The following is a 22,960-nucleotide window of genomic DNA, read 5'->3' as shown; positions in this document are numbered from 1 at the left end:
TATCTGTAAGAGCCAATGTGGCATTGTGTTTAGAGGATCAGACTAGGACAGAGGAGCCCCAGGTACAAATCCTGCCAACCAGAAAATTCACAAGATACCTAGGCCTAATCTATCTCTCAGGGTTGTTGTGCTAATGATAAGATGTGGGGATAGGACACAACCACATATGCTAGCTTGAGCTGCTTGGAGGAAAGGGGATCATAAAGAAATGTAATAAATAAAATAATTTAATACCAATAATACTGATACTGCTGCTAATAAAGTGCTTATGAATAGCACTTGATTCATAGGTGCCAGTCAAAGGAAAACCAAAGCAGGTTTGCAGCCTCCTGCATTTTAAGATGAACTTTGTATTCTGACCACCTGATCACTCATATGAGACATTTTAATCTGTTCAGGTCAGGTTAAACTCAAGCTGTAAACAAAAGGTTAGTCATCCTTAATGCTAGGATTGTCATATCTTTCTCTTTTTTTGTACAGACCTTGATCTGGGGTTTGTAACTAGTTCTGAGCTGAATAATTTGGCCCCGACATGTTTATCTGATTTTAGGGAGGATTAAAAACACCTCCAAATATTGGATTAATATTTGTAGGGGGGTAGACTTTAAAGAATTTTCATTTCTTACCTTTAAAGACAAGGTGGCCAAGGGTTGCTTTTTGTTTCTGTTTTCATTATAGGGGGTATTCTGATGCAGGAACACAGCAAGGCTGCTATTATAAAATGAGAGAGAGAGAGAGAGAGAGAGAGAGAGAACACTCCAACCATCTCATGTGTGAAGGTAATAAAAAGAGAAGACTATAAAACTTCAACACATACACATACACACACGCCCCACATAAGTTTAAAAATATTAATCCAGCCATTGATGAGGGGGTAAATAGTCCTGTGAACGTAGGAGGGGAAAGAAAGATAATCAGCCTAGCTTGAAGTTTCTCTCTACCTCTGTCTTTCTTCCTTTCTGCCCCCACCCATGTCTTTCTTATCGCCTCTTCATGATGTCATTGGGGCAATTCTGCTTTCAAAACTGCATACACCTGCTAGCGTTTTGGGGTGGTCATACAGCTTCATTTCTATTCAGTGCATATCCTGTAACTTCAGTGCGGAAATCACACAACTTTTTAGACCAGAAATGTTGTGTTTTATTTTTGTCCCGTTTCTGTTGCGCTATAACCTCTCCAAATGGCAATAACATACCGGTAGTAGCATTGGGGAAGCACTACAGAGCCAAATCCAATTTATTGTTCTCACCCAAAAGGCCTTCATGAAAATATGTGTCTTTGATTGCACAGGAGAAATTATTATAAGATGATGCTGTTAAAGACACTGTGGCAGGGGTGCAAGATGGTGACATTACTGATCAGTTTTCAGAGAACCTTTTTTGTGGGGGGTGGGAGGACTAGACTCTGTGAAGCATAGTACAAGTCCCTGTTCTCAGAATACTGTATGCAAAAATGCAGCTGTGCTGGTTTTGGGGATATGTTACATTATAGTCAAGTAAGATGTGAACAAAGACACCTTATTATGTTACAAAACTGCCTGCACTTTAACAGGGGCCTAAATCAGTACTCAACAGTAATATATTAACTAACAATAAAGACGGGCTTAATCCTTTACATAAGATTAGGGCAGATATGCCTTTTGCAGAGACGCTGCGACGTTTTGTTGCAGTTCCCGCTTGTGGAATCTTTAGAATTTTGCTGAGTGAATCTAGGCCTTTATCACCGTCCGTTTGTCATAGCTTGATCAATTGTGTCCTGTGGACATTATCTAATGAAGGTAGCCAGATGCAAAAGGGGATGGGGCTCCTGTAGACTTAATACTTGTGTAGAAAAATGAACGGTCATGCAAGCTGCATCCGCTGGTTTCCCCCCGTTCTGTTAAACACAGTAAATGTTTGCGAGCCCTGCTTTCTTTTGCATTTGGTGACCCTATTCAGGCGGCGGCCACTTTGTGCTAGTGTGATGTGTGGTGGGCCCTTTTGGACTCAGAAGAGGGCAGAACGGGAACAGAATGGGGCATGGCTGGCTGGTTTGTGCAAAGCATGGAGTTTCCCCCCAATCTGTGAATACAGTGGTACCTCTGGTTACGAATTTAATTAGTTCCGGAGGTCCATTCTTAACCTGGAACCGTTCTTAACCTGAGGTACTACTTTAGCTAGTGGGGCCTCCCGCTGCCACTGCGCCGCCGGCACACGATTTCTGTTTTCATCCTGAGGTAAAGTTATTAACCCGAGGTACTACTTCCGGGTTAGCGGAGTCTGTTACCCGGTGTTTGTAACCTGAGGTTCCATTCTACTTTCTTTTCAGGCTTGGGCAGCATAAGGAGTACTGGCATTTGGATATTAAGATCGATCTTAGTGTATATGGTATCAGCAGCTCTACAAAAGTACCCAGATTCTTTAAAGTTTGTCAGGTTTCACACAACTGCAAGTCTCTTTTGGTGTGTTGTGCAGTCTGTTTTCCTACCATATGCCACATAACAGGACCAAGGTTTTGTGATTTGGCCTCCGAGTTACAGGATTCTCTCAACTTTTCTGTTTTGAAGAAATTAGCATTTGGTCTGCAGGTGGCAAAATGTATTTTTTTTAAAAAAAAAAAAATCTGACTCTGACACCTGCTTGTGCAGAAATAAAAAACCACCTTGCAGAAGACTTTTAGCCTTCCTGGGCTTTTACAGCTGTCACTGGGAGAGCCACAAGCAAAGCTTGTAAACAATTTTTTATGGCCTTCTGTTTCATTGCTTTGTTTTTAAAAGAGTGCTTTGAAGTCAAAGATACCTGACAAAAAAATAACCTAAAAGAGAAATATATCCACCCACAAACAATATCTTCAAATATAGATGTATCCAAGCCAGTGTTTTTCAACTACTGTTCCACGGCACACGTGGGAAAAATTAAAAAATTTGAAAGATTTAAAAATAAAGTATTTTATAATTTTTCATATTTCTGTTTACTTACTATTTCATAATAAAGTAATTATAAAATACTTTCTTTGTGTTTATTTGATTCCTATTCAAGAGAATTACTTTATATATAGTCAATATAGGCACAGAGTTAAATTTTTTAACATTTTCTAATGGTGGTGTGCCTCGTGATTTTTTTCATGAAACAAGTGTGCCTTTGCCCAAAAAAGGTTGAAAAACACTGATCCAAGACACACTGCTACTCTGGACTGTTGTGTGGTTTACAGGATCTGCTCCTAAACTATGGACTGAGGGCAAACCTTGCTGAAGCTAGAGTGGTCTGGATCTGTCCATTGCCTTGATAGGAGACTGATCTATGTCACCTTTAATTTTGTGATGGAAGAAAGGCAGAATATATATGTACTAAACAGATGTATCAACGTAGTTCACATTCTGTGTAATCATGTACCGTATGTTGTCCTCAGAAACTCAAGAGGAAGTTGATCAACTTTTTCTTAAGTATTCCTATTCACCATATAACACATCTTGCAACATTTCCTGGGTGATAAGAAAATTAAGATTGTCAGGTTTCCCCCCTGGTTTTTGTTTTTTTTAAGGAAGCAAAAACACCAGGCCTGCTAGTGTGCTTTTAAACAAGGATTGATTCTGTATGCAGCAGTCAGCAGCAGATAAAAGTTTTTCATGACCATGGAAAGAAATGTTTTCACTCGATAATTGTTGCAGGTCAAAGTGCTATTGAAAAGTTGGATGGCTTCTTCTACTTTCACTTCTTCATTGTAATATGAACATATGGAGAAATATAAAGTGCATCTGGACTAACTACTGTTTCTGGTTGAGGTACCAGTTCCGTTCTTTTTGAAGCTACACTTACCAAGATAGCTAAAAAAGAAAATATAAAAATTAGCTTGGCTGATCTCCAACCAACATAGTCTTTCTGGATCAGATTCATATTGTTATATAGCTGGGGTACCCGTGTCTGCTGGGCCTCCCCAAAGTTGATGGGCATTGCCATTCAAATGGTGTGTGTGTACTGTGTCATATGATTGATTATGCAGGGCTTACCTACTCCCCCCCCCCCCGCCATTTTATTCAAGTTGGCACCCCTGCTCTAGGTGTTCCTTCTGGCCAGATTATGAAAGAAGGTAGAAGCCATACCATAAAAGTGCAGAAATCCAGAAGGGCACTTAGCTGCCCAGATTTATTACACCACCCTCATTTAAAGAGTCCAGAGAACACGCCTTCCCCTTCAGTAGGAAAACTGCTGCTGCTACTCCCAGCTAAACAAGACAGAGGAGCTCCTTCGGGTGACTTGTTTATTGAGTATTCATCCTGATTTCATCCCATAGGTTCAGTGCAATCAGACCTGTTTTATGGAATCAATTCTAGGGTGAATGCAAGCACAGCAACAGACCCACAAAATCTTCCGTGTGTTCCTGTTATGCTCTCATGAGTTTGTAGCGTCAGATTTTAGTCACTGCATGCAAAATACATTGGGATGCACAATTTGGCAATCTGCTGGGCCCCAGCTTTGGAAAGGCTGAGAGATATAGCTTGGATGCCCTCCAGATTTTACGCATTATTCAGAGTGGTGTTTTCCCCACTCCGTTCTGTCTTCAAGTGGTGCAGTTATTTGAAATCGGATAACAGTGTGCAGGACAGCATGAAGTTCAGTGTTACACTGTTCTTGCTTTCATGGATTGGGCCCTATTGAAATGTTGTTCTTTGAGCCACCTTCAGTGTCACTGGTGGAAAGACAGGGTAGAAATGTTTTAGGATCAAGGCAGACAGAATTTAGATCAGGATCTACTGGTAGATCTCTGGATTACTTGCAGTGGATTGGCAAGAGTTTCCACCTCCCAGTTCTTTAATAACAGCAAAAACGTTTTTACTAACTAAACTTGGCTGTTGCAATGATGAAAGCTAACCTGGAGTGGACTTCTATGTGAAAGGACTGTGAGCACAACTCAGTTCAGTTCTGCTACTGAAAAGTAATTCTTAGGTTCAGAATATGCTCAGAGGTACCCTGATCTTTAATTCTAACTGATTGTCTTTTGCACCTGCCTCAAGCTGGTGGGTGTTGGGGTTCTAGTAAAAAAGTAAAGCAGATCTGGACATATTTAAGTTTGCCTATCATTTTAAAATAAGAAAACATGAAATACAAGTGCGAAACTCTTGCCCTTGGTCCTTGGGTGGCACACGCTTTGGTGCTTTTCCGGGAGTTATGGAAGGTTGTAGGCATAATAAGGTAATTTGTGGAGGTGGTGCAAGGAGACAACATTGTACCCATGTGCCTGGGGGTATGTCTTAAGTGGTTTTAGATTTAATGGCTCACCACATGGTGGGGAAACTGTTTAGGGATGTGCACACATGTGTATGAACGCGAGAGAACTATGTGCAAGACCAGCCCTATCATTAGACATAGTGAGGCAGCTGCCCAAAGGCAGCAGATGCAGGCGACAGGTCTCCCCCTGCACCCTCTCTAAGATACCCTAAATGCCCTCCAGCCTGGTGGATGCTGCCCCATTGCCATTCAGTAAGATTCAATTGAGAGTTCAGTTAGCTTCTGCATGTGAACAGGAGCAGGAGGGATTGTATTTGCCTCAGGCAGCAAAATAACTTGACCCATGCACTGATTTATTTGTGTGTGTGTTGCGTTGCGGTTGTGGTTTCCTTAAGTGTAAAGCTGAAGTGAAAGAGGAACAGAAAATGACTTGCAAATTATTTGCAGAACAAGTTAAGATGTGTACACGGAGCTAAACTGCAAAAGGAAGGTGCTGGAAAGTTAGGTCAAGGCAATGTCCCAGTTGAGGCATTTATGGGGCAGCAACAGGCTTTTCACTTGGGGGAAGAAAAGTGTCACTCCCCCCCCCCCTCCCCGGCACCTTGCATCTGCCACACACTAGAAGGTGACACCTGAGGTGGCTGCTCCCAATGAAGGCTCATGTAGATGAATGATTCATGCCCCTTTTAAACTAAAATAGTACTGGGAAATCCTTGAGTATGGGTCCCTCAGAAGGCCTTAAAGCACTTTTCACCAGTGGGGAAGGAAGCTCATAAGTGAACTCTGTCACTATCTAGTTAAACCAGCTCTTAAATTTCCCCTAATTCATGGGTGCCACATGTGCTGTTCTATTCTATCTCACACAGCCATCTAGGGATGAAAAAGAGATAACAACAACTCAGTTTAGGGCAATGAGATTTTGTGGGACTGAAGGCTGTGGTATCAGGCAAGAGAGGTAAATCCCAAGATACTTCACAGGGTGTGTGTGTGTGTTGGTGTGCTTTTGCTGTGCAGTTAATATTTCTATTTCATATTTTAAGGAAGCTTGTGGATTTTCACAACATCTTTGGAGTGACTTCTTTGGGCATAGCTTTGATGCATGAAAACTGTCAGGAGAATATTTCCTGTGGACATGTTTCATGGGTGCTTACTTTTTATTTTGCTCCTCCACAGCCAATGTGGTATCAGGGGCGCCGACTTATAAAAAATATTGGGGGTGGGGTGGGGGCCCATACCGACTTATAAAAAATATTGGGGGGGCCCAAGACCTGCCCCGGGCTGCCCCGACCTTAAGTGAACCTGTGAGGGCCTGCCCTTTGCGGCAGCCGATTGGCTGCCGCCGTGAGCGGTGAATATTAATGAGCTAGGGGGAATCCCCGCTTCTTGCGGGGCTGACGCCAGCCCCGCGAGATTGTTGATGGGTCGAGAGCCCGCAACCCCACCCCCTCTCTAGATCGGGAGTGGCTTTGTTTTAACTCATTACTGAATGTATTTTAAAAGGTAACTATCGTCAAACAAGGAAAATAAAAAATACCAACATAATTTTGTGATTTTACAAAGCATAATATAACTAATAATTTTCTTAAATTATTGGGGGGGCAGAGCCCCCCCAAACGAATTTTTGAGGGGGCTCGGGCCCCCTCAGGCCCCATGGAGTCGGCGCCTATGTGTGGTATAGTGGTTAGAGCATTGGACAGAGACCTGGGAGACCAGGGTTCAAAGTCATATAGCTCACAGGGCAACCTTGCACAGGTTGCTGTCTCTCAGCCTAGCCTACCTCACAGGCATGTTGTGAGGGAAAAACACAGAGTGGGGAGCCACCTCGAGCTCTTTGAAGGAAAGGTAGGATACATAAATGTTGAAACAACAGCTACAGCTGTTTTCCTTTGTGTGTGTCTTGGTTAATGCCTAATGTAAATAATCACTGAAGGTCACAGTATTTGCTTTGGATTAGAAAAAAGCCCACTATGCCATTTTTCCAATTGCAGAATCAGCTGCAGCACTCTTTCGTGTGTCTCCTACATTGCCTGAGGATTTTTCTTAACAAATGGCAGTATACAAATTCACAATATCATAATAGATGAATCACATGGGTTACAATGCTCGTGTGAGTTAGGACTCATTTTCCCCAACCCCCACATCCAGCGTGGATGTGTATTTCCAGGTAGTGTGCATCAACCCTTCTCGACCCTCTTCCTTCAGTTAGTATTTCCACATTCCACTACGGGCACGGATCTCCCCCTTTTTAGATACAGCTTTCCAATATAATAATAATAATAATTTATTATTTATACTTTCCCCAGCCACTCTGGGCGGCTCCCAGCCGAATAATAAAAACATGATAAAAGATCAAACATTTAAAACTTCCCTAAACAGGGCTGCCTTCAGACGTCTTCTAAAAGTTAGATAATTGTTTATTTCCTTGACATCTGATGGGAGGGCGTTCCACAGGATGGGTGCCACTACCAAGAAGGCCTTCTGCCTGGTTCCCTGTAACCTCACTTCTTGCAGTGGGAACTGCCAGAAGGCCCTCGGACCTCAGTGTCCAGGCTGAACGATGGGAGTGGAGACGCTCCTTCAGGTATACTGTGCTGAGGCCATTTTGGGCTTTAAAGGTCAGCACCAACACTTTGAATTGTGCTCAGAAACATCCAGTATACCAGACTTTCACAATGCAGTGCAAGAAAGCTACAATTCACATGCATTTTCATATGTACACACTCAGGCTGAAGTGCAAATCTATTCTGTTTTAAAATATCTTTTTGCATCAAAACTGGTTTGTGTGGGGGAATACATGGATTGACTCATTGAAAGAAATTGGATGTGTCTGGATTGGGGTTGACCTCATGTGTACAAAGCTGAAAACAAACAAGCCCAGCACATTCAGAGTGTACTGAATGCACACTAAACCATCTAGCTCTTGGACACTGAGACAAAATTTCCTTGTCTATGTTTTCTACCTACAGGTCAGCAGAGGGAGCCAGAGCATAATACTTTATGTCATGATCTTGGGACCACGGCAAGGAACTCCATGACTCAGTTAGTGCTTATGCTGCCAGTACCTAAGGCAGTGTCGTGCTAAGTAGCACCCTCCAGCAAAAAGACAAGATCCAACCCAATGGAAAGGACAACAATTAGCTATTAGGACTAAAGCGCCAAACAATGTTAAGACATATTTATTTGGCACTGTTATTTGAGGCTTTGTAGCAGGAGGTGGGAAATGGCTCCAACTGGCAGGCTGAATCCCTATTTACCCCATTCTTGGTGAGCCAAGTTTGAGTCATGTAAATCACCTGACACCACAGTGACACCTGTTTTTCCCTCCTGAGTCTCAGGTAGGGGTGGTCAGCATTCCTTCCTCTGATCAACTAGCAACAGTGATTCAGTGCCCTGGAATACGTGAGTTACCTGCTGGCGGACTCATCATCCTTCACAACTGTCTTGTTAATAATGTAATATCACTGTACTCCAGCCACTCAGTGGAGAAACCTATTGGATTTTGTTGGCTGCCTAAGGTAGCCAAGTGATTAGGAAGAAACAGCAACCCCACCCGTGCACTTGTGCTTCAGCTCTGTGTGGATAAATTAACAGGTGAAGCTTTTCATGGCATGGAAATAAGCATTATTGCCTGCTAACAATTGCATATCAATCCATTGCTAAAGGTACAACTGCAAAGCTCAGCTGAAAAGTTGGCAGCCCTGTGATGACCAGTGTTGGTCAAAGTTTCTTGGTCTCAAAAGTTGTCACTAAAAATCCTTTTAGGCTCAATGGTCTGCAGCCCAATTGGTCCTTCCTTATTTATCCAGTCCTGCCTGGGTTGCAACATCCAGAACCTAAAACGGAAGCTAAGTCACCTTTTGGAATTGATGGCTTTTCCCATTGCAGCACTACAGGGACTAGTGGTGTGTCCCAGTGGAAAGTCGCGTTTGTGTGTATTGAAGGTAAAGTAAATAATCCGTTCACAACTCTCTAAAATGGCCTGGTTCCAAAGAACTGCACAACAAGCTACCCAAGGGAAATTTGGACGTGCTTCTCAAGCAACAGCTCCCCAAGCCACAAGGTAAACTGTGCTTGTTTTGAAAAGGAGGGGAGTTTCCTAAGCAGTTTGTGATGTAGCATAATGGTCTGCTATTCAAAGGGTGTGTGTGAATTCTACTGAGCATGCCCAATGTCTTGACTGCATCTAAAGTACCTCTCTGGATCCTAGCCAATGAATTTCTCAGTTCATTCTTTGCAACTTAAGTATAGGTTTGCTTGTTTGTTTTTTTAAAATTATATTAGATTTAAAAAGGAGATTCTGGTTCTCATTAAAGACTGTTTTGTTAATAGTGGTGCTGTAGGCAATGCACATCTCTTATTCATTTATATAATGAATTAATAGGTTGTCGTTCAAAGCACACCAAGGAAGTGCACTAGGGGGAGCTGGCTTCAAGCAGCAGGCCCGTCGACAGACCAGCTCTGTGTTTACAAAGATCTCTGCAAAAGTGACTTGAAGGCTGATAACGTCAACCCTGCCGTGTGGAAATCCCTAGCGGATTGTATCAGGTATTGTATTGGGTTAGGTATAGTCAGGTATTGTATCCACAGCAGTGACCAGAGGAGGAATGGCCTCTGGGAGAAGCACAGGGAGAAGGAAAAGCCATGATGTATTTGCAGCAACACAACTGACACCTTCATCTGCCCCAGCTGCAATAATGTCTCTCCCATACTGGTCTCTACAGCCACAGCAGGCGCTGTAACTCTCCAACTGTTTGACTTCAACCCCAATAGGCGCATTCCTCTATTGTCTCCTAAGGCAGGCGGAAGCCAACCACAACAACAAAAAGTACACCATCTCCCCCTTGGTGGCTTACAACATTACAGTCAGGTTACATTTGCTTCAGGTTACGTGTTTTCAGGTTGCGGACCGTGGGAAACCTGGAAGCACTGGAACAGGTTACTTCCAGGTTTCGCCGCTCGCGCATGTGCAGAAGTGCTAAATCGTGCCTGCGCAGATGCGGCGCTTCAGCTTGCGAACGCTGCGGATTGCGGACGTGCCTCCGTCACAGATTACGTCTGCAACTCGAGGTTCCACTGTATTATGATTTATTACTTCATTCCACATAGAAACTGATTCCTATGAAACATCTCAAAGTGATATAACAATAAAGACATCAACAAATAATAACAACAGCAAGAAGCAATTCCATATGTAAAAACAAGTTCAAATCCAATGCAGACCGGGATAAATATCTGCACTTGTTTGAAAAAGACCACCTTCAACAGGCGCCAAAGAGAAATAGAGGCTGGGTCTGTCTGATATGCCACCGGACGGAGCTTCAAAAGACAAGTGCTGCCATGCTAAGGGCCCAGTTCCTACATCGTATAGAACGGACCACCTGATGGTGTCTGCAGGCGGCCCTCTCTTGTGGAGCACAGTGACTGGCTGGGTAGAAAAGGGCTGAGACAATTTTTAGGCATCCTGCCCTGAGCTGTATAAGGCTCTCACCAGCACCAGCTCCCAGAACTTAGCTTAGTAGCTAATTCAGTACAATTCTTTCTACAGTGGTGTAACATGGCGGAGATAGTTTACCTCAGTGAGCAGCCAAGCCGCTGCATTTTGCACCAGCCTCAGCTTCCGGGCCAAGCTTAGTGGGCAGCCCCTGCAGTTGAAACAGGAAAAAAATAAGTATATCATTTATATATTGCAATACGATATAAAAATAATATTACAACCATACTAAAGATCAAACAATATGCTAACAGTAATAACAATATCAGCAGTTAAGCATTTCACTTTTCCTTATCCAATTCCACCAGCCATCCATCTATGAAATCAGGCAACTGTATTGTCAAGCAACACAGCTGGCCTGCGCTTGGAGAACGGCTATTAATCACTGCTCAAAAGCCCAGCAGGATTCCCTTTCAAGTTTTGTGTGTGTGTGCAGCTTCTATTCATTTTTGAAACACAGTCAAGTCATAGAAGCACCATGAGGGATCTCAGGCATAACCTCACTTTGCCTTCGCACTCCCTTTTAAGCTGAATCAAGGCCAGAACCCCAAAGTGCCATCCATTCACCCCACTGCATCTTCTGTGAGATGCAGTCTGCACATCCACTACTCTCTATTACTATTTGCTCCTTTTGAAGCAACCATACTTTCTGCTTCCAAACCGAAGAGGGATAAAATGATACAACTATTTACATATGAAGCTGTTTTCTGTTTCTTTATTTTACCTAAACAAAACAAAAGAAAGTTGTAAAGTGGAAATGTAAAGTAGTATATTTTGAACCCCCCCCCCCCGTGGCTTTAAAAAGACAACCAGGTTAAGCAAATATCCAAATGCTCCCCCCCCCCCAATAAATGCATGGTAAATCAAAGGCATCAGAGTATGCTTTGCCATTGATCTGCATGAGATAAATGGATTTATGGAGGTAGCCTTCCGCATAACAAAAAATACTTTTAAGGAAAAGTGGAACTGAGTTTTTGGGGATGCACACTTATCTGCTTAATTGTTCGTTTTCGGCTGACTCGTTCTGTTTCTTTTACATATTTCCAGATGCTTGCCTAGTGACTGTGTGGGGTTAATTGAAAAACCCCTCGGCACGAAATCAGGTGACGTTGCTGACACATCACCAGTTTGGACCAAAATGCAGATATTCAGAACTGCTGCAAGATAATTGGAATCAGATGTCTTTTTCCCTACCCTAAGCCTAAGGCATTTTGGTTGCTTTAGCAACTTATTCCCCTTGCTTCTCTTCTGATGTCATTCTTGGACTGCATTGCTTTGGAACGTAGTGGCAGTGGCTGCCAGGATGAGGAGGTGTGCGGTGGCTGGAAATATAGCCTGTGTGGAGACACACACACACACACACACACACAGCCACTGGGAGGCTGAGGGTGCAATCCTGCCAGCTAGTCATAACTTCATTGAAAGCAGTGGAGTGCAATTGGGGTTATGATTGATGCTGGATTGGATCCTGTGTGTCTAAGACCAGAGATGGATGATGGTTTGGTGTTTTTCAGAGTTGAAGGTGGCATGGTATAGCTATACCACTATGATAGAACCAGACCGCTATTTCTCATGCTGTACATACTTTGTCTTGGACTGGCTGGGTGCAGAGAAGTGCTGGGAGGCACCAGCTGGGGAACCCCCAGGGGAAGAAGGCTCAGAGCCAGGGGACTGCTGGTGGGACGATGCGTGGTCAGAGGGAGAAAAGGGGAGAAGAATGGGAGGAGGATGTGTCGGGAGCTGAAGAGGCAACAGGGTTTAGTGAGCAGAAAGAGGCTGTGGCAGACGGCAGTTCAGATTCAGAGACGGGAGAGTAGGAGGGCCAAGAGACAGAGATATGGCAGGCTGCTAAAGAATCCAGGGAATCTTATCCTCCTGCTGCAACCTCAGATCTCCTAGAACACACAGATAAATGAAGAGGGCAGAGCAATGAGAGAGAAAACAATGGAACCTTAGGTTACTGGGGAAGGAACTGCGGAAGGAGCCATAGAGAGCAGTGGGAAGGTTGGGACTTTTGGTCCTTGCAACTGCTTCATGGGGGCAAGACATACCCTGGGAAGGTTTGCTGCGACCACCAGGACAGAGCTCTTTTGTTTCTTTGAATAAAGAGTTCGCTGACATCTGGCACTTTATTGTTTTATTGCTGACCTATGCCTGACTCTAGCTCCTGACATACTTTCTCCTCTTTCCTGTGCTACTATTATTTCTGGTCAAATAGGATAAGGAGGCTTTTGTGGTGCATCAAAACCTTGCAGCACTTGTTGGACCAAAGGTAATAGCGGGAGAAAATAAACCAATGTATACACATTGCTATGGGCACTGATGTCTTGATCATGCCAACTCTCTTAAAAAGCATTGCCTGTTTCTTGAGAGGCTGGATTTTAACTGTTCTATGAAGGCAAAGATATTGCTACATTTGAGTCCTTTGTCACCGTGAGCGGCAACCATACACAGTTGTACCTTGGTACTCGAATGTCTTGGCTCCCGAACAAATCGGTTCCTGAATGCCGCAAACCCGGAAATAAGTGTTCTGGTTTGCGAATGTTTTTTGGAAGCCGAATGTCCGACACAGCTTCCGATTGAGTGCAGGAAGCTCCTGCAGCCAATCGGAAGCCGTGCCTTGGTTTTTGAATTGTTTTGGGAGTCGAGAACCAAGGTACCACTGTAATCATCTCAGGACGGATGCCTATTTTAATTTGCAAGGTGCATATGATGAGACAGTCTCGTGGTGTCCACACTGCACAATTACCATGCCATCTTTCCTTTCCTATTTAGGTTTTGTTGAACCACACCTCCCATCTTCTCTGATCAGTGGCCATGCTGGGTAAGGCTGATGGGAGTTGGAGTCCAACACCACCTGGAGGACTGACATGCTGGCAACGTAGGTTGACTTGGCATTTGGCTCCTGAGATTGCTTTGCCATGTGTCCTGCTCACAACCTGCATTTGCTGCACCGCTTTTAAAGCTGTCTGCCAGCAGCTGGGTTGCAGAGCAATGATGCGGGAAGTGTGGGAAGAGTTCCAAGCCGGCACATGGCAAAGCAATCATATAACTGCTTGACTGCATGCTGAACTTAGCGCAGCTAAATTCAACCCACATTCCTCATGGGCCGATCTGGTTGTTGGAGTTGGCCCTAACACTGATTGATAATAAAATGGGGAAGGGGAGTTAAGAAATGTTGTGCTTCCAATCCATTCAAAGGGAGGAAACTGTTCTTATTGTGTGTGAAAGTACTGAATTTTACAAAAGTGCTGTGAAACCAATTGAAAACTGAGATGCCTGCAAAGTATTTATGCCTGTTTGCATGACAAAGGGCTGGTCTCTCAATTTCCTTTTTACATGGGGAGAAAACCACTAAGAACCGTGCAGTCTTGAAGGAGAGCAAGAACGACTTAGTCCTTCTCCAGCAACCTTGATATATTTATTGCTCCAGCTCTTCACGTTGAGGAGAATATTCCCCGTAGGTAAAGCAGTTCTCAAATAACACATGCGGCCAATTAAAAAACGTCTTGCCTCTGCATTCACTCCCAACATTGCTGTGACTTTTAATTATATTGTTATAAGGTTCTCGCTTAACCGCAACATGTAGGGCACACATTTTCTCGTAACACAGGAAACGATAAGCTTTAAATGTGTCTAGAAATCACACACGAGTCCCAGTGGAATGTGAGCAACCGACAATACCATTATATTTTAACATGTGTATTATGCGTTCTCTGCTGCAAAACTATATGCATGGGGAACTGAGAACAGGACTCTCGCTGGCGTTGTCATCTCTTCATCTGGCAAATCATGAGCAGGCCAGCCATTCTGGCCAAAGCATCCATGGTGGGGTGTGGGAAGTTGGGTTGCCATATGTCCTCTTTTCCCAGGACATGTCCTCTTTTTAAAAGGGTAAATAAAATAAGAGTTGTCACAGCGATCCATAGTTAAAAGTTGAAGTTGGCAAATGTGTCTTCTTTTTCGCTCTTCAAAATATGGCCACTGAGAAGTAGCTTGCTGATGAACAGCACTGAGGTTGATGTACATTTTTATACAGAGAGGGGTAGTAGAGCCTAGCAGCTAAAATAGTAAGCTGTGAAGGAAGAACACCCTGGTTCAGATTTCACCCCCGACATGAACTCACTGCTTTGGGATGGCAAAGAGGACAGTTTCACCCCCATTCACATGTTTAAATCTTGCTATCGGTCAGGTTTCAGGGAATCCTATCCCACCTCATGGTGGCAGCAAAGAAGCAGATAAAAAAAAGATGAGTTCTTACCAATTAGTTTATTCAATATTCACAGAGAGAGACGAAGGAATGCAGTTTTTCTTAGATAATGGTGTTGCTCCGAGTAAAGTCCCACCCCCTCAGTCTCTCCTATTCTATGTCACCCCTGCACCGGCTGAGCTATGCTTTCTGCCTCTGAGCTTTCTGTTCTACAACAGTGGTACCTCTGGTTGTGAATGGGATCCGTTCCGGAGTCCCTTTTGCAACATGAGCAGAACGCAACCCGCATCTGCGGGTGTTGCGATTCTCGTCTGTGCACGCGTGTGACGTTATTTTGTGCATCTGTGCATGCACGAGCAGTGAAACCGGGAAGTAACTCTTTCTGGTACTTCTGGATCACTCCGGAACGCAACCTGAAAAATCGTATCATGAAGCAAACGCGACACGAGGTATGACTGTACTCTCAATGCACGCCTGGTCCTGGGAGAGCGGGGGGGGGGGGGCGGGTCAGGAATGCTATCCAGAGACACTTGAGTCTGTCAGCTGTCTCGCCCCTGGTGCTTCTTCTTCCTGGTGCTCTCCCAATATCTCCCAGCTTCTCCCCTCTGCAGCCTCTGAACTGTGACCTTCTGCAAACCACTGTTCTAAATCTATACTGTCCTCCTCATCTTGGAAAGATGGAGGAAGCGGGGGGCAGTTCCCACCATTCCTCCTCAGTTCAGTCTCTGACACTATCATTCTTGAGGAGCACAGTTTGCTTGTGCTCTTTGGGAAGGGCACATAGCTGAGTGGTAGAATACATGCATTGCACATATAACAGCTCCTCACCCCCTTGAACTCCTAGAGAGCTACTGTCACTTAAGAGCATACAAGACTGGGCTAGAAAGAATACTGAAGAGGAAGCTGTGGAAGACAGCTTTTGAAGAGTCCATCTCTCCTGACCCCTGACTATTGGCAATATTTGATGGGGCTGATGGGAATTGGAATGCAAAAACTTTTGGAGGGCCACAGGCAGTGGCGGAGCTTCATGCTCCGGCACCGGGGGGCATAGAACAGGCGGGGCGGGGCTGGCATGCATCCTGGGGGCATGGCATGCCACCTGAAGGGTTGTGGCACCCAGCGCGGGCAGGGGGGCAGCTGCAATGGCACCCCACCAGGATTGCGCTGCCAGGGGTGGTGCGCTCCCCCCGCACTCGTCTTCCTCTTCCATTGGCCACAGGTTTCCTGTCCCTGAGACAGGGCAATGTTGAGGCTCAGTGTAAGACGGCTTCTTTGTTCAGCACATCTATTTCCCTTGCAGGTTAATATGCCTTTTGGATATTTTATTGAACTGAAGGGGACAAATGGGGGTTTACCACCACTCCCAGAGGGAAAAGAATGTATTTATTATTCATTATCTATTTAAATTAACCCATTTGCTAGCACCTTGGTCATATCACACAGAGGAAATTGATACTGAGCACAATTCCAGCAAATATAAACGTGGCACAACTTCGATGTACGTACATACATAGTTAATTATATGCCCATTTCATTACCTGGACGCGCATGTAGAGTTTAACCTTGTTTTTAAACAAAATTGAGCTTTCAAATAAAAATTGAGTAATTTAAAGCAACGAATGCAACACATTTTGCAAATCCCACAAAGATGGGGTGGGGGAGAAGAAAAACAACAAAGGAATGCAGGGGACAGGATGTGAGAAGGTATAGGAGGCTCGGAGCTAAAGATGCCTTCTCCAGTACAAAACAGGTGAGCCTGCTGACATCAGGATCTAGAGAGCCCTTTGTAAGAGTGGAAGGCACCTTCACGCGCGCAGGTGGGATACCTCTGATTTCTGGCAGTCCCTCTCCAGCTGCAATCCCTTTTCCCCGCTGTAATGGTTCTAGGGGTTGCTTGTGTGTAATAAGTCGTCGCCACACCTGGCTGGGTTACCTGGGTGAACCCTTTCTGTCTGGACAGCCACCCATCCGTGGCTGTCTCAATCGCAGGCAGAATCCGTCAGTGGGCGTTTCTTGAACTTCTTCCAGCAAAGAAGTTCTTTGACGCCTAGTCTCCTCCTACTCTCCCTGCAAGGAAGTCTTCTGCGCAGGGAGGGTGTGGGCAGCGGAGGACCCGTGCTCTCCCCGCTGGTCTCCGGCGAGGAGTCCTGGAGCCCCCTCGCCGATTCCCCCATCTGCCCCCCTTCTCCGCTGCTGCTACGCTGATTTCCTTCCCCAGCAGATGGGCTGCCTCTCTCCCTACTGGGACCCTCTCCGGCATCCCTCTGGAGCCTTCCCTCCGCCTCTGGCTCCGATGGCAGTTCCCTGACACCCGCCTCAAGCCATTCCTTCCCTCTGCCCATCAGAAGTTGCTTGGGGAGGGGCACAAAGGGCTGCAGTGGCAGCAAGGAGGCAGAAGAGGCCTGGTGCCCGAGCAGAAGGCTGCTTGCATTCCCCACCTTGCTCAACACTTTTGAACATCTTGCATTAGATATACGGTGAACCATTGTTAATGTGGAAATATTGTTGTTTTTTAAAAAAGCATAGATCTGAAAATGTCCCTTGTAAGTGTCCCCTTGATTGCGCAGCACAGAAAATTCGGTTCAGACTCAAGCAGCTACCACAGACTAGGATTTAGGGGTTATGGGGCAGATAAACAGCAGCTGAACTAAACGACTGTCCCAGCATCACCAGCATGCTTTTTTGGTCATGCAGCTTATGATCTGCATGCGTAATCTGTGTCCATTTGCTTCGGTATGCTAGTTTCAACGACAATGGTGGAAAACCATTAATTAATGAGCTAAGCGGTAATCAAAAGCCATCGTAATTAGTTCACACCATTTCACTATGGCTGTTTTAGAAACACAAAATTATGCCAGAAAATATTAAGTACCTTAAGGATATAATCATATTTGTTGGGGTGATTTAGAGAAACAAAATGCCACTCTCCAACTGGAAATCCAGCTGCTTCTGCTAATATGATTCTGCCTTGAATCTAACAATATGAAGCTCAGGGGGAGCCATAAAACCTCCAAACATGATGTGGAATACTGTTTTCTATGCATAAAACACCACAGCCTTAGGGGAATTTTTTTTCATATCTTTCCAAAGCTAGATGTGAGTTCTGTATCCTCCATTTGGAAGCCCAGCAACTCCCCTTTCCAAGGGCTTGACATGTTTCCAGTTCCAGCTCCCAGTACATGCAGACCTTTTTTCGCATAACAAGGAAAGGAGCCACGGGCTCATAACTTAATCTCGTGTGCTCTGATCCCAGAGCTGCCAGGAATATAAGCAAAAGCATTTCTGCAATGAAGGCTTATGCTTTAAAATGAGTTTGCTCAACATTTTCAGTGTGAGGACTACACCTAAGTAAAAGGAACCAGTCACCAGAAGATGGCACGATCTTCTTAGCTCAGGAGATTTCATCACCCCTCTTTATGCTACTTCTTAACTGTGCTTCTGATACAAACTTAGAAGGGTGACACAACGGGCGAGCAAAATCAGCTTGAACAAATCACTTTTTGGGTATGACACAAACATGTTACCGCCATGCAGATGTCAAGGAAATAAACAACTATTTGACAAAATACAGCAATATAAAACAATTTCAAGGAACAAGGCACAGAACCATTGCACCAACAATAAACAATAACATTTGGGGTCCTGCACATCACCTGCATACCTGCAACTTACTCAAAATGTACACAATTCTTCTTTTGTATGACATAACAGCCATAACTCATTTGCATTCTTTTAAATTTATGTTGCACAGACGGCATTGTGCGACTGTAGTAGCATGCAACAACCAACTCCATTTTCTCAAGAACTCAAAGAAGAAGAAAATCCCCGACAGAGGTACAGCAACCTCAGAAGTCACATTACACCTATGGTTCCATCAGTCTGGCAGGCTCCTGTAGTTGCGAGCCAGGAAGCAATTTAAAATTGATGCTAGGGCGAGAAATCGAATTTGTTGACCTCTTGCTAAACCAGCGGGGGATTACTATTATTCTTATATCTGAGCCTGTGCTATGCTGTTAAAAACAAAAAAAACCTCACTGTTTCAAGCCTGTGGCAAAGGGCGAGGCTTGAGGAATGGATGACAAAAAAGCTGCCAAAGGCAGATGATTGGAAAATATGGAAAGACTGAGAGGTTCAAAGGCATGGCTCATCTACTAGAGCCTGATTACTTTGGAAATACCATTTTCAGACAGAGCCATTTTAGTGCTTAAAGGATAGTGCAAAAAATCTGCAACTGGGGATATCATGCAGCCCAGACCCATTTATCTAGGGATACATTGGTGTAGATACACATATGTGTGAGTAGTAACTGTTTAGCTCATAGTATTTATAATTCATTAAATTTAAAGCACTTCCCACGGATGTTTCAACAACAACAACAAAGCTCCCAGACTGTTCTAAAGTGCCACCAGGTTTGCAATCTAAAAAAAGATGGCACATAAGGAACAAGGGATGGGGAGGGCAGAGGAAAACAAGCAAACTTGGGTACTTGTTCTTAAACATGGCAGTGGAGGCTTAGGATCAGTTTTACTTCTCCGAGATGGGCTACCTTCCTAGGTTGACAAGCACCATCTGCCCTCACTTTCTTCTACAAGCAAGTGCACCAAAGTCTGTCTTCACATGCAGGGGATGTCCCTAACACAGAAAGGGTTTGAGACCCATTAGCTACCCTCACCTGGTTTAGCCAGCCATATGAAGCCGTTCCGGGTGTGTGACCACTGTTGCATGCTGATTGCTTTTAGGAGATGCAGGTGAGAGCTGAGCGCAGGATGGGGACCAAAGGTGGACAAACTACCCCCAGCAGGAACGTGATGTGTCCCGCACTAAAGATACAACTCCTCCCCAACTACTAGGTCTATACTGTACATGTAGAACAGCTCCCTCCCAACAGAAGCCCCATCTTCCTTTGCCACATAAATTGCTGCTTTGGCAAGCAGAGGGCATTCAAAAAGATGGCTGGCAATGCTTTTTAAAAGGAAAACAAATTGAAAGTCCTGCTGTGTACACACAAGCCCTCATGCATCTGTAAATGGATGCTTGGTCCCTAGGGTGAAGAAGGTGAAAGATGATCAGGGAAGCCTTTGCGAAGGCAGCAGTGGAAGGTGGATCAGTTTTCTTAATGCATGAAGGCAAAGCCAATGAAAGATTGGGATTAGTAGAGGAAGGAACACTGGGTAAGTATAGGATGTAATGCATATGGGCAAAGTTAGGCTCCTTGCCCTGCAGAATCACCACAAGAAAGCTGCTTTAGTCACTTCCAGAAAATGCAAGGCAAGATGTAGCCAGAAATAACCACGGTGGAATGAGCGTGCAGGGCAGGGGGTGCCAAGCTTTTGGGGCCTGTGGACATATCTACACACACACACACTGCATCCAAGAACACACCACTATCTATTATATTGTAGTGGTTCTTCTAAGCTGAATTTCAACATGGGTGGGGGAGAGATTCTGGGGTCCCAGGGAAGGCATTTGCAGGTACCTATGTGGCTGGTGGGCCCCATGTTGGTGACTCCTGAGTAGGGAGATGCATCCTGTTAAACTTCCTCATTGCACATAAACATCAAACCTGCTTCCTGTGGATTGTACACAGCTGTGTAAGAAACACTGTAAAACTGCAGATTAGGGTAAAGACACTCTGGGCCCCAAGTGTCTTTTGTGATGGTAGGTTGAACCTCCTAAGTGTCATTCCACATGCCATTAGGTGTGGCAGCCAGTGGTGGGTGGTGCAAGAGTTTATATTTTAGCATGACCTGCCACATAGCTTTTTCACTGTGTGTATGTGCCTTAGGAAACTGGCTGGTTGCGGCTAATCAATGCATGGGAGTAAGACCATAGCTCAATGGTAGAGCATCTGCATGCATAACGTCTCTGGGGCAATCCCTTGCCTTGATATGGCAGCTTCCTACGAACACCAGCAAGCATGTGCTGTATGAGAAGTAAAGACTATGTAGAAGACCATCACGCACATCAAACCCAGCATGGTACAATTGTTTTCGGGGCGGGTGGAGATGCTCTCAAGTTTACGACAATTCACACAAAAGCAAAATTTGTGCAAGTGCTGCCTTAGCCCTGGCTGCCGGTATTTCTGCTGTAAAAAGGGCTTCTAGTTCATAGTTCCATGGAAGTGCCTCTCATTTGAAAAGATGGCCCTCTGAGGATGCCTTCCACTCATCTTTGGCCATCACTGCATTTGGCATCGCTTTTTGCAAGCAATTCCTGGCATCTGAGCACTAGTGCATGCTTCCAGCTCCCAACTCAACCACTCAACCTGTGGACTCCTGACGGTATCATTAAAGGGCTTGTTATGCTCCAGGCGGCGTCCATCCCTACATCAGAAGCTTGCAAGTGAAGGGCCAAACCCTGACACTACAAGCCTGCCGAGCTCCTTTCCCTGAATCACACCCTTCCCGGCAAGGTGTGCTGTCAATCATTCCCCGCCACCCCACGCTTGGAGGTGCACTTTTGGACAGCAGCGGCCCACAGATACAACACCCACAACTCACGAGCAGGATGAAAGTGGCGCCTTTTCTCTCCGGCTCCGCACAAAAACCCAGCAACCCCAAAGCACCCCTCGTGCAGCGCGACTCCTCGCTCCCGCCAGCAGCACGCAAGCGCCCCAGCAACGTAGCCGCATATTTTGTCGGCGAGGGTCTTGGACAAAGCCAACAGAAGGGTCCTTGTTAGCCGGCTACTCCCTGGAGAGGGAGGGTGGGAAGGGAGAGCGCGCGCAAGAAGGAGCGAAGTGGGGAGGGGGCGGCGGCGGCGGCGGGGTGGAGCTGGGCTCTCTCTCTCTCCCGCTGCCTGCATCCCCCTCCGCCTGCAAAAGCTGAGGGAGCGAGGGCGGGAGCAGCCGGAGCCGGGAGGGGATGCAGCGACTTTGCGAACACTTTGCAACTCTCCCTCGCCGGAGGCAGCGCTTCTCCCCGGCCTCGCCGCGGGCTCCCCCTGAAGCGCACGTCGCGGCCGGGCCGCTGGGGAAGCGCTCCAGGAACCCCGGCCAAGGAAAGGAGCGCTCGTCTTCTGAGGGGAAGCCGGAGAGAGGTGGAGAAGGAGGAGGAGGAGGGACTCCTTTCCTCGTCCCCAGGGCGCGCCCTCCCGCCTGACCTCGCGCACCCCGCGCCTCAGAGGGGGAACCTTTCAAGCAGCTTTCCTCAGCAATAGACGGCGAGCCGGAGTGGATGGTCGCCAGGCTGCTGCTGCTCCTGCCGTCGGCTGCCTCGAAGTCCCTTTCGGGACAAAGGCTTCCCGGAGCCGGCCCTTCCTTGGAAAGAGGCTGCGAGGATCCCGCGTCCGGGTAAGGAGGAGGAGGAGGAGGAGGAGGCGAGACATCTCGCGCCCGAACCGCGCCTCCCGCGCGCTGCCACGCGGGGCTTCCCCGGCCGGCTGCGCCCTTGTCTTCTTTCTGCCGCTTTTCACGCTCTTTTGTTTCTCTGTGGCGGACGAGTCCTTTTGTGCTGTGGGCTGATGGGTTTCTAGCTTCTCGGATGTGTCGGGAGGGAAGGGAGGAAGGAGCCAAGCCTGGTGGCGCATCCTGATGCTGGGAAAGCAAGACGAGGGACTTTCCTTCCTTTAAAGAGAGAGAGATACCCCCAAATTCCCAAGCGGCTCGCCAAGTTTTGTAGGAAGAGAAAGTAGCAGCAGGCTTTTGTTTTCCTATGGTTCCCAAGTTGGATCTATTTTATTATAGGGCTCGGTGGGTAGAGAGCAAAGCACCTTTAAAGTTGCATTGTTTCGGTGATAGAAATACCTGTGTTTTAAATCTCTGGCGCTGAATGAAACCCATAGGACTTGGAAGGGCTTAACGTTTGGTTTGTGCCCGTAGATGTTATTTTTGACACAGCCTGTTGTATTGCTGAAGCAGAAAATGGTCCATATTGGCGCTTGAAACACAGAAAGAAGGGAGACTTTACCTGAAGTTATTAGGTTTTTTTGGGGGGGGGTGTCACATATTGGTGTAAGATGCAAGATGTGGGCTTTTGAATTGTACAGGGCTCTTCCTAACCAGAAGGTTGTGGTGCTGAATGGGAGTTTTCAGACAAGCAACTTGAGCGCTGTGTT

General features: G+C 45.7%; 1 protein-coding gene and 2 long non-coding RNA genes across 4 annotated transcripts in view; 2 read left to right on the top strand and 1 right to left on the bottom strand.

Annotated features, from left to right (window-relative positions):
- Positions 1-626: 626 nt before the first annotated feature.
- LOC310845588 lies at positions 627-21,609 on the bottom strand. The gene is made up of 4 exons (XR_014564848.1): positions 21,395-21,609; positions 10,777-10,846; positions 3,327-3,460; positions 627-711 (listed from the first exon to the last, which is right to left on the bottom strand). It is a non-coding gene; the product is annotated as an uncharacterized lncRNA (long non-coding RNA).
- On the top strand, positions 7,824-13,337 carry LOC310845593. The gene is made up of 3 exons (XR_014564854.1): positions 7,824-9,264; positions 9,586-9,749; positions 11,743-13,337. It is a non-coding gene; the product is annotated as an uncharacterized lncRNA (long non-coding RNA).
- CHST3 (carbohydrate sulfotransferase 3) overlaps positions 21,414-22,960 on the top strand; it is a 44,100-nt gene continuing 42,553 nt past the window's right edge. The window contains exon 1 of one of the 2 annotated variants that reach the window (XM_083740717.1): positions 21,414-22,196. The gene's annotated coding sequence lies outside the window, so the exon portion shown is untranslated. The remainder of the gene's footprint in view (positions 22,197-22,960) is intronic. The other variant, XM_083740721.1, reaches the window with a different exon arrangement.

This window comes from Podarcis gaigeae, assembly GCF_964106915.1.
Source record: "Podarcis gaigeae genome assembly, chromosome: 5".
NCBI classification, from domain to species: Eukaryota; Metazoa; Chordata; class Lepidosauria; order Squamata; family Lacertidae; genus Podarcis; species Podarcis gaigeae.
Note: the sequence above shows the minus strand (reverse complement) of the source record. Positions and strands in the feature narration are given on the sequence as shown.